The sequence below is a fragment of the Epinephelus lanceolatus genome, chromosome 4, assembly GCF_041903045.1.
Source record: "Epinephelus lanceolatus isolate andai-2023 chromosome 4, ASM4190304v1, whole genome shotgun sequence".
NCBI classification, from domain to species: Eukaryota; Metazoa; Chordata; class Actinopteri; order Perciformes; family Serranidae; genus Epinephelus; species Epinephelus lanceolatus.
This window is the reverse complement of record NC_135737.1, coordinates 2,929,081-2,942,196: the sequence shown is the minus strand read 5'-3', so window position 1 is coordinate 2,942,196 and position 13,116 is coordinate 2,929,081. Positions and strand designations below refer to the sequence as shown.

The 13,116-nt window shown below is 40.8% G+C and overlaps 1 pseudogene across 1 annotated transcript; it reads left to right on the top strand.

The window, feature by feature from the left end:
• The first annotated feature begins 6,259 nt into the window (after positions 1–6,259).
• LOC144462716 (uncharacterized) lies at positions 6,260–12,502 on the top strand (annotated as a pseudogene). Its single transcript, XR_013490929.1, has 8 exons — positions 6,260–6,336; positions 6,834–6,988; positions 7,129–7,263; positions 7,541–7,613; positions 7,706–8,040; positions 8,135–8,300; positions 8,383–8,508; positions 8,658–12,502. The product of XR_013490929.1 is annotated as an uncharacterized LOC144462716 (transcript).
• The last annotated feature ends 614 nt before the right edge of the window (positions 12,503–13,116 follow it).

Sequence of the window (13,116 nt, the reverse complement as noted above, 5' to 3'; positions counted from 1 at the left end):
GGATGGAGTATGGACCGTCATTCAGGAAATAAAGGTGGTCTGTGTCCATACAAAGCAAAACGTTAACGAAAAAGAGCGGCCGTTGCTCCTCCATTAATGAGAATAATGATGTCCTCATTGATCCGGGCTTACAGTGGCTAGCTGGCCGTCGGGTAACCAGATATCTGAGTGTACAAGCAGTTTGGTGTCTCAATCTGACCTAGGAATATGGCTAATATGCCCAGTTCAGTTCAGAAGGAAAAGAGAGCGTAGTCGCACAAGCTGACACAATGGCAGTAGGCGATGTTGTCCAAAAAAATATAGACATAGATATAGTCCGAAAATACTATGTGAATCCAATGCTAAAGCGGGCTAGGCTAATATTAGCCAAATAGCAGCTAAACATAAACAAACACAAGAGGACCAACATGACACTCCAGTCCCATCAAAAACAACCTAACATTATGTTAACAGACTAGTGCTGTGGTAGAGATTTCGGGCGATGTCTGATAATGTGAATTAGACCAGGGAATGTGTTGAATTATTCAGCTCTGAGTGACCGTGGCTAGTCGTTAGCTTCCTCCAACGGCATGGGCGCCGTTTTGTCACTCCCAGCCGAGGGAAGAGCCTGCAGAGTCAGGAGAGATGAAATCCTCTGCCTTTTCTGGAGACTGGAAAATCTCCATTTTACCAGCTGCTTTGACTTTCAGTGTGGCGGGATAGAGCAAGAACTCCACTCCTTTAGCTCGGGCCATGTTCATGGCTTGGGAGAAGGCTTGTTGTCGCTGGGAACTGCCCACTGGTTCGACAGCCCATTGGTTCGACATCCCATTGTTCCGACCATATTAAACTCATTGTTCCGAAGTCCGTTCCGAAATCATCATGATGCCCTGTGGTTAAGGTCTGGTTAGGTTTAGGCACAAAAACCACTTGGTTAGGGTCAGGAAAAGATCATGGTGTGGGTTAAAATGAAAAAGAAAGTGGCAAACACATAAGCCGTGAGCCTGCTCCGCCTCAAGCCGGTCGCGGCGCACCATACGCCCGCCGTGAGCTGTTCAGCACCGCGGACAGTCGGACTAATGGGATGTCGAACCAATGGGCTGTCGAACCAATGACATGGACCCGTTGTCGCTTAACAGTGTGACTACTGTAAAGAAACTGGGCCATCCGTCCATCCAGTATGACATGGGTTTTCTTTGCGACACAGAGGATGTGCTGGCGGGTTGTGTACTGGAGGACTTGAAGACTAGGGTGCGAGGGACAGTTTTCTTGTTGTTGTTGTCACTGTACACATGATGGGCACGCATGATCTTGCCCTGTAAACTGCCCAGAGAGGGGAACCATTTTGGCAGCGCGTTCCTGAGTGTGTACGACGTTGGACCCCTCCAGCCCTTCTGGTAGTCCGGTGATCCAGACGTTGCATCTCTAGCTTAAGTTTTATCGTCTCCAGCACAGCCTCTTGGCTAATTAGCCTTTCGGAGTTATCTTCCACATTCGACTGTATTTTGCCCATTTCAACATTGACAGTGCCGATTTTCTCGATTAGAGTTAATATATATATATATATATATTTTTTAGGGTATTTTTGCCTTTAATTGACAGGATAGTGAAGTGTGAAGGGGGGAGAGAGAGAGAGGGAGACACATGCAGCAAAGGGCCACAGGGTGGAGTCGAACCCAGGCCGCTCCTGCTGCAACAGCCTTGTACATGGGGCGCCTGCCCTACGACTAAGCCACCGATGCCCCGGAGTTAACAAGTCTGTCTGAATGGCCCATGCCCTCTCCCATCTGCTGAAGTTTGTTGAAGCGTGTGTTGAAGCAGGTTTTTTTTAATTTATTTTTTATTTAACCTTTATTTAACCTTTATTTAACCAGGAGGTCCCACTGAGATTAAAAACTTCTTTTTCCAGGGAGACCTGGCCAAGACAGGCAGCAGCATAAAATAAACACAGTTACAGACATAACATAAAAAAGACAACATCGTAAGAGTACATACAGTAAAAAGAGTAAATCAGTAACAATTTAAAAAAAAAACTAGTTCATTGCAAAGAATTAAGAGCACTGACAGCTTAAAGAAGCTTTCTCTAAGTCCTTAAGTTTAGATTTAAACTCGTTTAGAGAAACTAGGCATTCCAGTTGTAAGACATTTTGAAGATTGTTCCATGCAGTGGGGGCAGAATAAGCAAATGCCTTTTTCCCAAGCTCAGTATGGACGTTTGGGACTGAAAGTAGGTGTGACCGGGGCATATAACCCCAGAGTACAAGAGTGAGTTGACAACGCCACTCTGGGAATTTCACCCAGAGAATGAATAAGTCAATACACAAGTTCTTTGAGAAGAAAAGGAGCAGAGACGTGAGTTCTAGTTTCAAAATAGCACTTTAATTTAAATCCACCAGTATTTAACTTATTGGGGAAAGAAGCTGAAAATAGAGGCTATAAGTAAAAAATATGGTTCTTTATTACAAAATAGACTCTAAAATACACTCTAAAATGTTAAGATTTCTAGGCTGAGCTCATTACCAGTACAGGGGGAAAGGTGTCAGGGAAACCCACAGGAGGATGGGAGTGAAGGGGGGAGGAAACCACCACCACGAGCATGAAGGGAGTTTACACATGCACTGCAAGACAAGAAGGCACACGGGTTAATACACACAGCAAACACATGCAATAGAGAATGTCCCACTCTTCATGCAGAGACACACACACACACACACACACACACACACACACACACATGTTAAGGCCACAGCAGATAAAAGAAAAAAAAAAACCTGGATAGCCAAAAAGCTCCACCCAGTGACCAACCACCTACAGGTATTTAACAACCCAACCGTCCTGTAACTGGCAGAAAAGAAACCCAGCAATATCACAAGTCTCAGGTTATATAGGCTACACACCCACATCAATTTATAAAATAAAGGTGTACAAAACAGAGTAAAATAGCTCCCTCACGTTACGGGCCTTCACATAATCCACATACACATACAATGCGACAGGGTAGAGCCAACTGAGTCTGCCTTAAGACAGAAAATAATCCAAATCAACTATCACAAATGAATAGAAGCAAAAAAGAAAACTAAAAAGGTATGAAAACTAAATTAACTACAGAACAAAAACAGCAGTGGCAACAGAGCTCCGCCTAATAGGACAAAACAAACACAATATTAACACATAGGTCTTCGCTTGAACAAGAAAACACTACTAGGCAGTTGAACAATGGTTACCTTTGCTCAAGTACAACGGAACTAGTGCATATGGGACACCAGCATCATACTCCTTGTTCCTATGACAGACTGACATTACCCAAACTATATGACATTAGGTAAAAAGTATGACATGTACATGACTCATGTATGAAACTACAGTTGTAAATAGTAGCATACCTTGGGCAACAGGTTACAGTGACCAAACAATTGCCCCACATGTGATCCAGCACACACATGCAGCACTCATGTGGTGTCGGGGGATGGGGGTGAGTCCTACTGCAAACAACGCCTGTGAAGATGCCAGAGAGGAACTTAACATGCACACAGGTAACAGCTAGAAAGGAGGCAGATAAGATGCATACCTTATTGTGACATGATCTCTCTCAAACATGGAGACAGGACAGATGAGGAAAGCCTGTGGCTGGCTGCACACAGCTACTTTTAATGGGCAGTTAGACCAGGGAGCAATCAAGTCTCACTGGGTCCCAATAGGGTAATCAGAGGGGTGTGGCAGAACACAAGAGGGAGGGAGGCAGTGTGAGCGAAAGAAGTCTCCCTCACTACATGGGTAATGGTCATGGGAGCGCAAGGAGTATTGTCTGGTACTCCTTAGCATGGTAAGGACACATAGGTAAGATGGAAGCAAACCTAAAAGTGCCTTGTATATGATGATATACCAATGTTGAAGCCTGCGGGTGGCCAAAGAGGGCCATCCCACCTGAGAATATAACTAGCAATGATGAGTCAGGACTTTACAATTAGTTATAAATCTCATGGCAGCATGATAAGTTGCATCAATTTTGCATTGCATTGCATTTTGCATGCAGAAGCACGCATGTACAAAACATCATTGTAGTCAAGCTTAGATAAAAATGTGGCAGCAACAAGTCACTTTTTTACATTAAAAGAAAAACACAACTTATTACGAAAGTAGAAACACCAATTTCACTCTCAGTTTTTTCAGTAGTTGAAGCACATAAAAGTGAGGGAGTCATCAATTAAAATACCCAAATATTTATAAGAACGAACAGTCTCTATGGTCCTTTCATCCAGAGTGACCACAGCAGGGATGTGTGCTCTAGATTTTGAGTTACTGAAGATCATAAGTTTTGTCATTTCAGCATTAAGAACAAGCTTTAGCTGAAGTAGGGTCTCCAGAATAACATTAAAAGCATCTTGCAGGTGCTCAATGGCCAGGACAAGAATAGATGCACAACAGTAAATGACTGTGTCATCTGCATAGAAATAAACCTTTGCATCAGACACATTTTGACCCAGGTTGTTTATATACAGGGTAAATAAAAGAGGACCTAAAATAGAACCCTGGTAGCCACGTTGTTTCTCTAGTACAGCCTCCGCTATGACCTCCATATTGGACATTCCCCTTATCCTTACAGTGAGGCCTGACTCAAATTTCTTGGTTGAATCAGTCATTGCGTCTTTTAAAATGATTAGTTCAGCCAGATGAAAAGAGCAAAAGTTGTCACAATGGTAGATATTAATAAAAATAGCAACGCCGGGTTGAGCAGATTCGATCTAAGCCGCCATCTTGTCCAGCTGATCACATGATTCCCCATTTGACAACCTAATCTTCCACCCAGACCTCTTCCTGACAAGGTTAGGCAGCTATAGCTACTGCTGTAGCCATATGGCTAATGCTATGGCTGTAATGTTAGCTGTGGCTATGATTGTCACTGGCTTTGACTCTGAGACAGTGATGAAAAGCCATTCTCAAACTCAAATGGCAACCAGACTATTATGGTAATACTTAAAGCAGCTGTGCGGAACTTTTTACCATTAATAAAACTGTGTCTAGTTCATATCACCCCCCGTGAAGATCTGCATATTTATTTGAACCCAACAGCGACAAAAAAGCCTTTCTCTATATGGCTATTTAGCGTAGCCTCACTCGGGTCAGACACACAACGGAAGTCAGCAAACCAGAATACGGCACCCGAGGTGGAAGAGATTCTGCTCGCCCGCAGTGATTAAACCACAGAAAAAGGAGCCGTGTTTACAGTGTTCTTCGAGTAAGCAGTATGCAACGGGCATTGCTGAACACATAACACCTAACAGTTTTACCAGAGATGTATCTGTGAGGACTTGGTTGTACTTTTGATGTCATGGTGGATAACGAAGGAGCATCATCTAAAATTATCTGTGACTGTGACCATGAACACAAATATACAGCAGGCAGTTGTCCTCAGTTTATAAGAAATTCAGAGCTACACCAGAACATTTATGAACAGGTCTTACTTTACTACTAATTTGTGTGTAACATTAGCATGTTAGCATGTTTCCACTAATTACTTGGACTGACCTAACATTAGTAGTGTTAGCTTTGCAAGCGAAGGCTGCAGGTAACAGCTTACCATTAGCCGGAGCTAACACACACACACCCAGCAGATGTCAACAATAATAAACGTCTTAAATGCCGGTGAGTTGATATAACTTTTAAGTTACACCGTGTGTAAATAACGTTATATATGCACATAAACAATAACGTCACTGTCATATTTATACCTCCAGATGACGCTAGTTTGCTAACCTAACAGAGAGATGTTGATAATGTATCTCTGTGTCAATGGATAAGTGTGGGTGCTGTTTGCAGGGAGACTAGCTATCATGATAGCAGGCAGGCTGAGTTTCAGTAACATCACCGCGCTGGTTCCCATTGTCCAGGGACTAGTTAGCGTCATTCGCATTATCCGCGAGTAACACCAGCAGTGTCATGTTTTGTCTTATTCGTTTTTCTTGGTTCCTGTTTTATTTTGAAGTGCTCTGTCTTCCTGTCTGCTCCATGCTGTGATTACCCAAATGGGTATCACCTGTGTTGATTTCCCCACCTGTTTCTACTCGTGTAGTTATCTCTGTGTTTTACGTGTGTCGGGTTGTTTGTTCCTGCAGTCGTCCCCTTTGCATGTTCTCGTGTTACTGTGTGAGTAACGCTAAAAAAACAAATACTCAAATTAGTTCTTTATACATCCACGGTGAACACACAGTGAGTGATGGCATGGTGTGGATGTCTTTTCTTCTTTTTTTCTCTTCACAGTACATCATGTTGGTGAAGGTGAGATTTGGAGAAATTCAGATGTCAAAGTGGCTGAGACTGAAGAGGGCTATGACAGCTTCGACACATTCCTTCAGAAAGGTTGGCAACACTTTTCACACAGCCAAGAATGTAGTTAACAGAGTATTTGCTATAATACTTGTTGAACTTATTTAATGTTTATATTATTGAGTTGTGTTTATGATAGCAAATAGTAATGTCCTGTGAACAATTCAAAGAGTGCTTTTTGAAAGTTGTCCTAAAATGTTAAATTACACATTAATCTATGTTGAGGTAATGCTGCTCATAGTGTATCTTTTTATTGCTCTAAATCTAATATGTTTTTATCAGCCATTCAAAAGCTACACCTTCCACTTGAGACTGAGCTGCACTTGACAGATGAATCAGGGACAGAAGTGGATGCAGATGTGTTTGAGGAGCTTTTGCGAGCAGGCAACCTTACTGTTAGGGTGACATCTGAAAAGTCAGCAGATGAGACTCAGCCTTGTTAGGGAAGGAGTGGATCATCAGTAATGGATTATTGTGGTGAACTAATTATTTTTTTCATTTTGTGTATACATTTTCAAACTGTTTTACAGTTTTACTTCAGAATGATCTATCGTTGGAGTCAGACAACTCACAAGCATCTGTATCTGGAGACTCCTTGCTATCCTCTGATTCATCAGATGCAACAGTGATTGTTAAGACAAATGGAGGGAGGAGAACCCATGCTGAACGGGAATCGGCAAAAGAGGTGTGCGACCACGTCCACTTTTGTGACAAATTGTATTAGCTATAAAATATCAGATACAAAGATATTTTGCAGTTAAAGTGTGGTTTTGTTGGATGTGATGATGAATATAATTGCTAACCTTTTGATTTTTCATCCTTTAGATGGTGAGAGATGCTCTCCAGGCCAAACCGGGGGGGGATTATTTTGGATGAATATGATAAAACAAAAACATTGATGGATAGCACACAGAGACAGTTGGTAAACCTTCTCGTGGCTGACGTGGTTGAAATTCATGGGTAAGACTACAAAGTTCATATTTGCACTTTACATTGAATTATTTAAAAAAGAGCTCACTTACTGTAGAACATTGCATATTCATTATTACAAGCAATACACAAACTGTACAAGCAATTCATGTTTTAATTTCTTTTTTGACAACAATAAATATTAAAGGGCTAAAACAAACAAAAACAAATGATTTGAGAGAGCCTATAACTCACTGAAGCTAGTAAAAGTAAAATGTAATCGGAAAAGGAAATGTAATAATGTTCATCAGTCATGTTTATCTTTCAGGAGGAGTAAATATGCTTTGGGTATCATCTCTCTATTTCCCAGCCTCAGAGATCCATACTCCGAGAATGGATATGTAAGTTTGTAAATGAAAACCTGGTATGTTAACATAGGAAGTAGAAATATGTTCTGTTCTTACTCTACAATGTATTGTTTTAAATATTACAGGAACACTTCTATGACCCACAGAGTGGATCTGGCTACCTGGCCTGGAGGATAAAGACTGTTCAGCGCAACTCTACAGCTCAGTACCGGAGATCCTCCACCACCACTGCCTATCAAGATAGTCCGAAGAGAAGGAGGGAGGTTCTCTGCTCTGATAAGCAGCTGCTCGGTGATCAGTGTCATGAAGCAATATCCTTTTTGATACATTCAACTGATGCAACAGCAATCAAAGAGAAATGAGGACCACATTTCAGTACCGCCAGTCACTGATTCAAGATGAGCAGTGCTCTTCAACAGTCTTGGATGTCTTCCCAAGATTCCTTGACACCCCTGGCTTGGTAAGAAAGAAAATTTTTTTTTAAGTGAACCGTCAAATTATTCAAGGTGTACACTTTAACCTGCATAAATATGAAAATGTGTGCTCTTCTGTAGATTGACCAAGACTTCAACATGAGGTTTGGAGAGGAAGTGTCTGGAAGATTTTTGGCAAAATGGCCCACATTTTTAAAACCTTGGATCCTGGCTGACTGCAAAAAAATGACTTCCAATGAGCACATTGAAGCCCTCTTGTTCATGCAGCAAGACTCCAGTGGTTCTGGTAAGCTTTGCTCATACTTCTCTTTTAAATTATCTGAATCATTTATGTGAATGTGTCTGATATTTATCCTGTTTTCCCCTAGGCTGGGACAGTGACCTGGCAAGTGTTCTGCTCTTGGTTCACTTGCTTCCCCCCACCTCTAAAGGCCAAGAAGAGTGCGAAAATCAGCTCATGTCAAGGTGTTGACCATGTTGTGAAATATCTTCAGGTATGCAATTTTTTTGTGTGCTTGTGCAGTTATTCTGATGATCCTACTTATGTAGAAGCACTTTTTTTTACTGGCACAATTAGTAATCTGAATGTAGCGGTGTTATATTTCATTATTTTCTGATGATTCTTTCTTATATTTTGTTGTAGATGGGAGCCAGTGTTGAAACCTTCCTTGCTGGTGTGGAGCCAGGACAGCCCTTCCTCCTGTGTGTTGGTGAAAAGAAGAACAGCATCCAGAGATTCTATGTCATCATTGATCATAAGGCCATCCCTTGCAAGGCACAGACATCCCTGGCAGCTTTCGACAAGCTCTTCAAAGCACACTTCACCTTCAGCATCAACTACCATGAATCCCTCTACAACTTCTATACATTCATCCAAACCACAGTTTTCAACATTGACGTGGGAAGTGCTAAGGAAAGTCCCAGAGTCAAGGAGCTTAGAGCAAGATTTTTGCACGACACTTGAGGCACTTAAAGATCCCTGGCTACAAACATGTTTCTTTGTTACATTTGTAAGGCACACCACAAAAGTTCTGCATTGCTTTGCCAGCATTTAAGACTCCATCACAGTTTATATCCTGGAAAATCATTACGTTTGAAATGTGGACAACTGAGATGTTACTCATCATTTTGTACTTATTCAGGTTTCAAGAAGCACCTTCTTCGTTTCCACAAAGATATTGCTCTGACTAATACTGTTGACAATGTGGACACTCAGGATGAAGTTGGTGAGCCGTCAACTTCACAGGCTGTGAGTACAGACTCTCCAACAACTACCCAGCTCTCTGTTGACAATAATCACGTGTTAAACATGTGTGCTACTGTTGTGGCACAGTTGCAAGCATCTGGTGTTGCTGAGAGCACAGTTCAAACAATGGTAGGCTCCTTGGAGGAACTTGTAAATGACATTCAGAGGCAAGCAAGAGAGGCAGTTCTCAGCTGTACTTCAGAAATGCAAGGCACAGATTTGGAAAAAAAGTGGAAGAGTGTTTTGATCACCTAGAAAATCCTTTCTCGACCTTGAACACAAGAGTAAAATGACAGAAGTTTTTTGAGGAAAAGTGGGAAATTGTTGAACATGTCGAATATGTTCTCGGGGTATGGTTTGATGTTCGCAGGGATCGAACAACAGGACTATACAGTCAGGTCCCAGTAACAGATAAATTTGTGTATGCACCCATCCTGGGAACACTTAAGTCTATGTTCAAGAACACTGAATTATGTTAAAGTTTCTTGCAAGCCAAACAACATGAATAAGGCATTTATAAAGACATATGTGTTCATATTTCACGAGTAACATTTTGTTTTCCCAGAAAAAACATGCTTTACAGATTCAACTTTATTATGATGATTTTGAGACCGCAAATCCCTTAGGTTCAAAGAAAGGGATTCACAAGCTTGGTTGTATTTACTTTATATTGAGGAACTTGCCGCCAAAATATAATTCTGTGTTGATGAAGATACATGTCGCAGCACTCTTTCACGCACAAGATCTGAGGATTTGATGACATTCTGAAGCCTCTTGTGGATGATCTTAAGATACTTGAAACACAAGGAATTGAGGTGCCTTTCTCAAACTTGCCGTTGCTTGGTTCTGTTATACAAATAACAGGTGACAATCTAGGTTTACATGGACTGTTTGGTTTTGTTGAGTCCTTCAGTGCTACATATTTCTGTAGATTTTGTTTGACAAGTAAGGATGAGTCACAGTCTGTCTTTACTGAAGATGACCCTGGCATGATTTTTCGTACAAGAGAAATCCATGCAGAACATTGTGAAGCTCTACAGGAAGATCCTATGTTGGTTTCAGCGTTTGGTGTCAAAAAGACATGCTTGCTCAATACATTACATTTTTTCCACATCTCTGATAACTTTGCAGTTGACATAATGCATGATTTGCTTGAAGGTGTAGTGCAGTATGAACTCAAACTTGTCTTTCAATACCTTGTCAACCAGAAGTATCTGTCTTTGGAATCATTGTCACAGAGGATCCAAAGTTTCAACTATGGTTATACTGAGAGAAAAAATAGACCAAGTGGTTTGAAAATGGATGAGGCTAGCAAGGATCTTGGACTAAATGCTATTCAGTCATGGTGTCTTGTGAGAAATGTTCCTCTTATTTTTGGTGATGTAGTGGAAAGGAATAACTGTCACTGGAACCTGCTCCTCCTCTTGATTCAGATTGTGAATATTGTGTTTTCACCAATTGTAACTAATGGTATGACATACTATTTGAAGCACTTGATTAACGACCACCACAAGCTATTTAAATTTGTTTCCTCAGCAGCGCTTGATTCCAAAGCATCATTTTATGTTGCATTATCCATGCTGTATTCGAAAAATAGGTCCACTCCTCCATGTATGGTGCATAAGGTTTGAGGCCAAACATAATTTTTTTTAAAAGATCAGTGAAGAATTTCAAAAATATCACAAAAGCATTGGTGAAACAACACCAGAGACACCTAGCTTACCACTGGGAGAATTTTGATTTTCAGAGATTTGAGTTTGGTCCGGTGAAGACAGAAATTATTGATAGCTTGATGGGAGGTGAGGTTTTAAGTTCTGTGTTTGATGACTTTCAAAAGTGTTATTTTAACTCTGTGTAGAGTGGACCAATATAGACACTTTCAAAGTGTTGAATTTAACTCCCTCGGAGTTGAATTAACACTTCTGATTTTGCTGTGTAAATCTTCCTAAGCTTGAAAAGTTTTTGTCACATACAGAAAACATCTCCTCATGATCCGCTAGCTACATGTCCTCTGAATATGCTGTGAAAAAGTCCGGTCTCTGTAGGCAGCCCAGGCTCCGCAAATGGCAACAAAAACATTTTGGTCCAGACTGCATCAACCAGCCAGCGTGAGACCAGCGAAAGCAAGCACACACACATGAATGCGGTGCCCATGTCTCAGGGTCTCGCGCAAGCGTTCACATGTATGTGACAAAAACTTTTCAAGCTTAGGAAGACTTAGAGAGCCTTTAATTGTAATCGAGGTAAAAGCTTCAATTAATCATGATACTAATTTTAAGTAAAATCGCCCAGCCCTAACTGAAATATTGAGTGACTCAGCAAATCAACAGCATGTAGGCTACAATTTATTTAGCAATTATTTCCCTTGGACCCCCTTGCAGTCTACACTTGATCAGTGTGTATCAATTTCTGTATATTTTAATATTTGCATAAAATTAAAAAATGTACTTACATTTAATTTATTTGGTATATGTTTTACACTTGTGCAGGAAATATGAATAATTAAATATACATACAATTTGATTTGATATTTCTTCTCTTGCTATAGCCAGATAATAAAATCAAAGTATCAAACCACCTGTAAAAATGCACTAGAATACAGGAAATGGCATCTTTTAGCTTCAAAATTTTCTGGGGGAGGGCCCCTAAAAAGCTGGTTGTTCTTCACTTGCCAACATTCACGTCCTATTGCATATTGCTAACTTGGCTTTACTGCATGTCACTAAATTGGCTTCTTTTTCGGAGCCTTTCCGCTCCACTGTCTTGCAGGTTAACTCCTATAGCAGCTACGCCTGGATGGTGTGTGGTGGTTTCATGCTGTCGTGATGCCTCCTTCTACTGCTGTTATTATTAGTCATACTTCTACTGTTATTATACACATATGATTATTATTGTCACATACATATACTATCATGTATTAATATATACTTACAACATATTATACCACAATTACCGTTATTATAATATTATTTCTAAAATAAATGTTGTAAGCTACTATCATTATCATTACTGTCTGTCTGCATCTCTCTCTGGCTCTGTCTCTCTTGGTCTCTCTCTCTGTCTCAAGTCGTATGCTGTAAAGCCCTCTGAGGCAAATTGTGATTTGTGATATTGGGCTTTATAAATAAAATCGAATTGAATTGAATAAAACAAAAATCATACATTGTCTAACAGACTATGAGATCTTCACGATAAGATATCATGGACAGCTCTACAACCTGACAGCTTGATTAGTAGGCTATTGCAGCAAACCTCTTTTTATTGCCTACCTGGTCTTAGTGGCCATATGTTATAGTTACATACTGTAGTTTGTGTTACCTCAAAAGATGGTGTCTCATAAATCTGTCCTGGGAAACATTTGCTTCTCATTTGAGAATGGCACTTGGGTTCGAGTTGAGGTTTTGTTCCAAAGATGACCTCTCCAGTTTAAGCAGCACTCCATTAGCCTGGTATGCTGTAAAAAGAAAGTGAACTATCTCTCCCTTAGACGTACTGAATTACTAGCACATGAAGGCTCTGTGTTGCCTTCCTGTACTCCAAGAAGAGTAGTCCTAACGAATAGAATGAACACTCATGCTCTCAGCCCATCCTAGGCTTAGCGGGGATTTAGATCGAAAATAGTCCAGCGTTAAAGAGTGGTGCGTTGGTGGGGCCGTGTTGTTTGGTACCAGAGAGCCATTTAAAAACAATCCAGCAAGTCCAGTTAAAGTAACAGAATAATTTGCTTAAAGGACACCAAATAACTGCGCTGCAAATGGTTTGTAAAACTCAGACAGGATTTTACATCTCTGGAAAGTTTTCACAATGTCAACTTCAATCGGCCAGTAGTGTTCCTTGCCAAATGACATGGCACTGC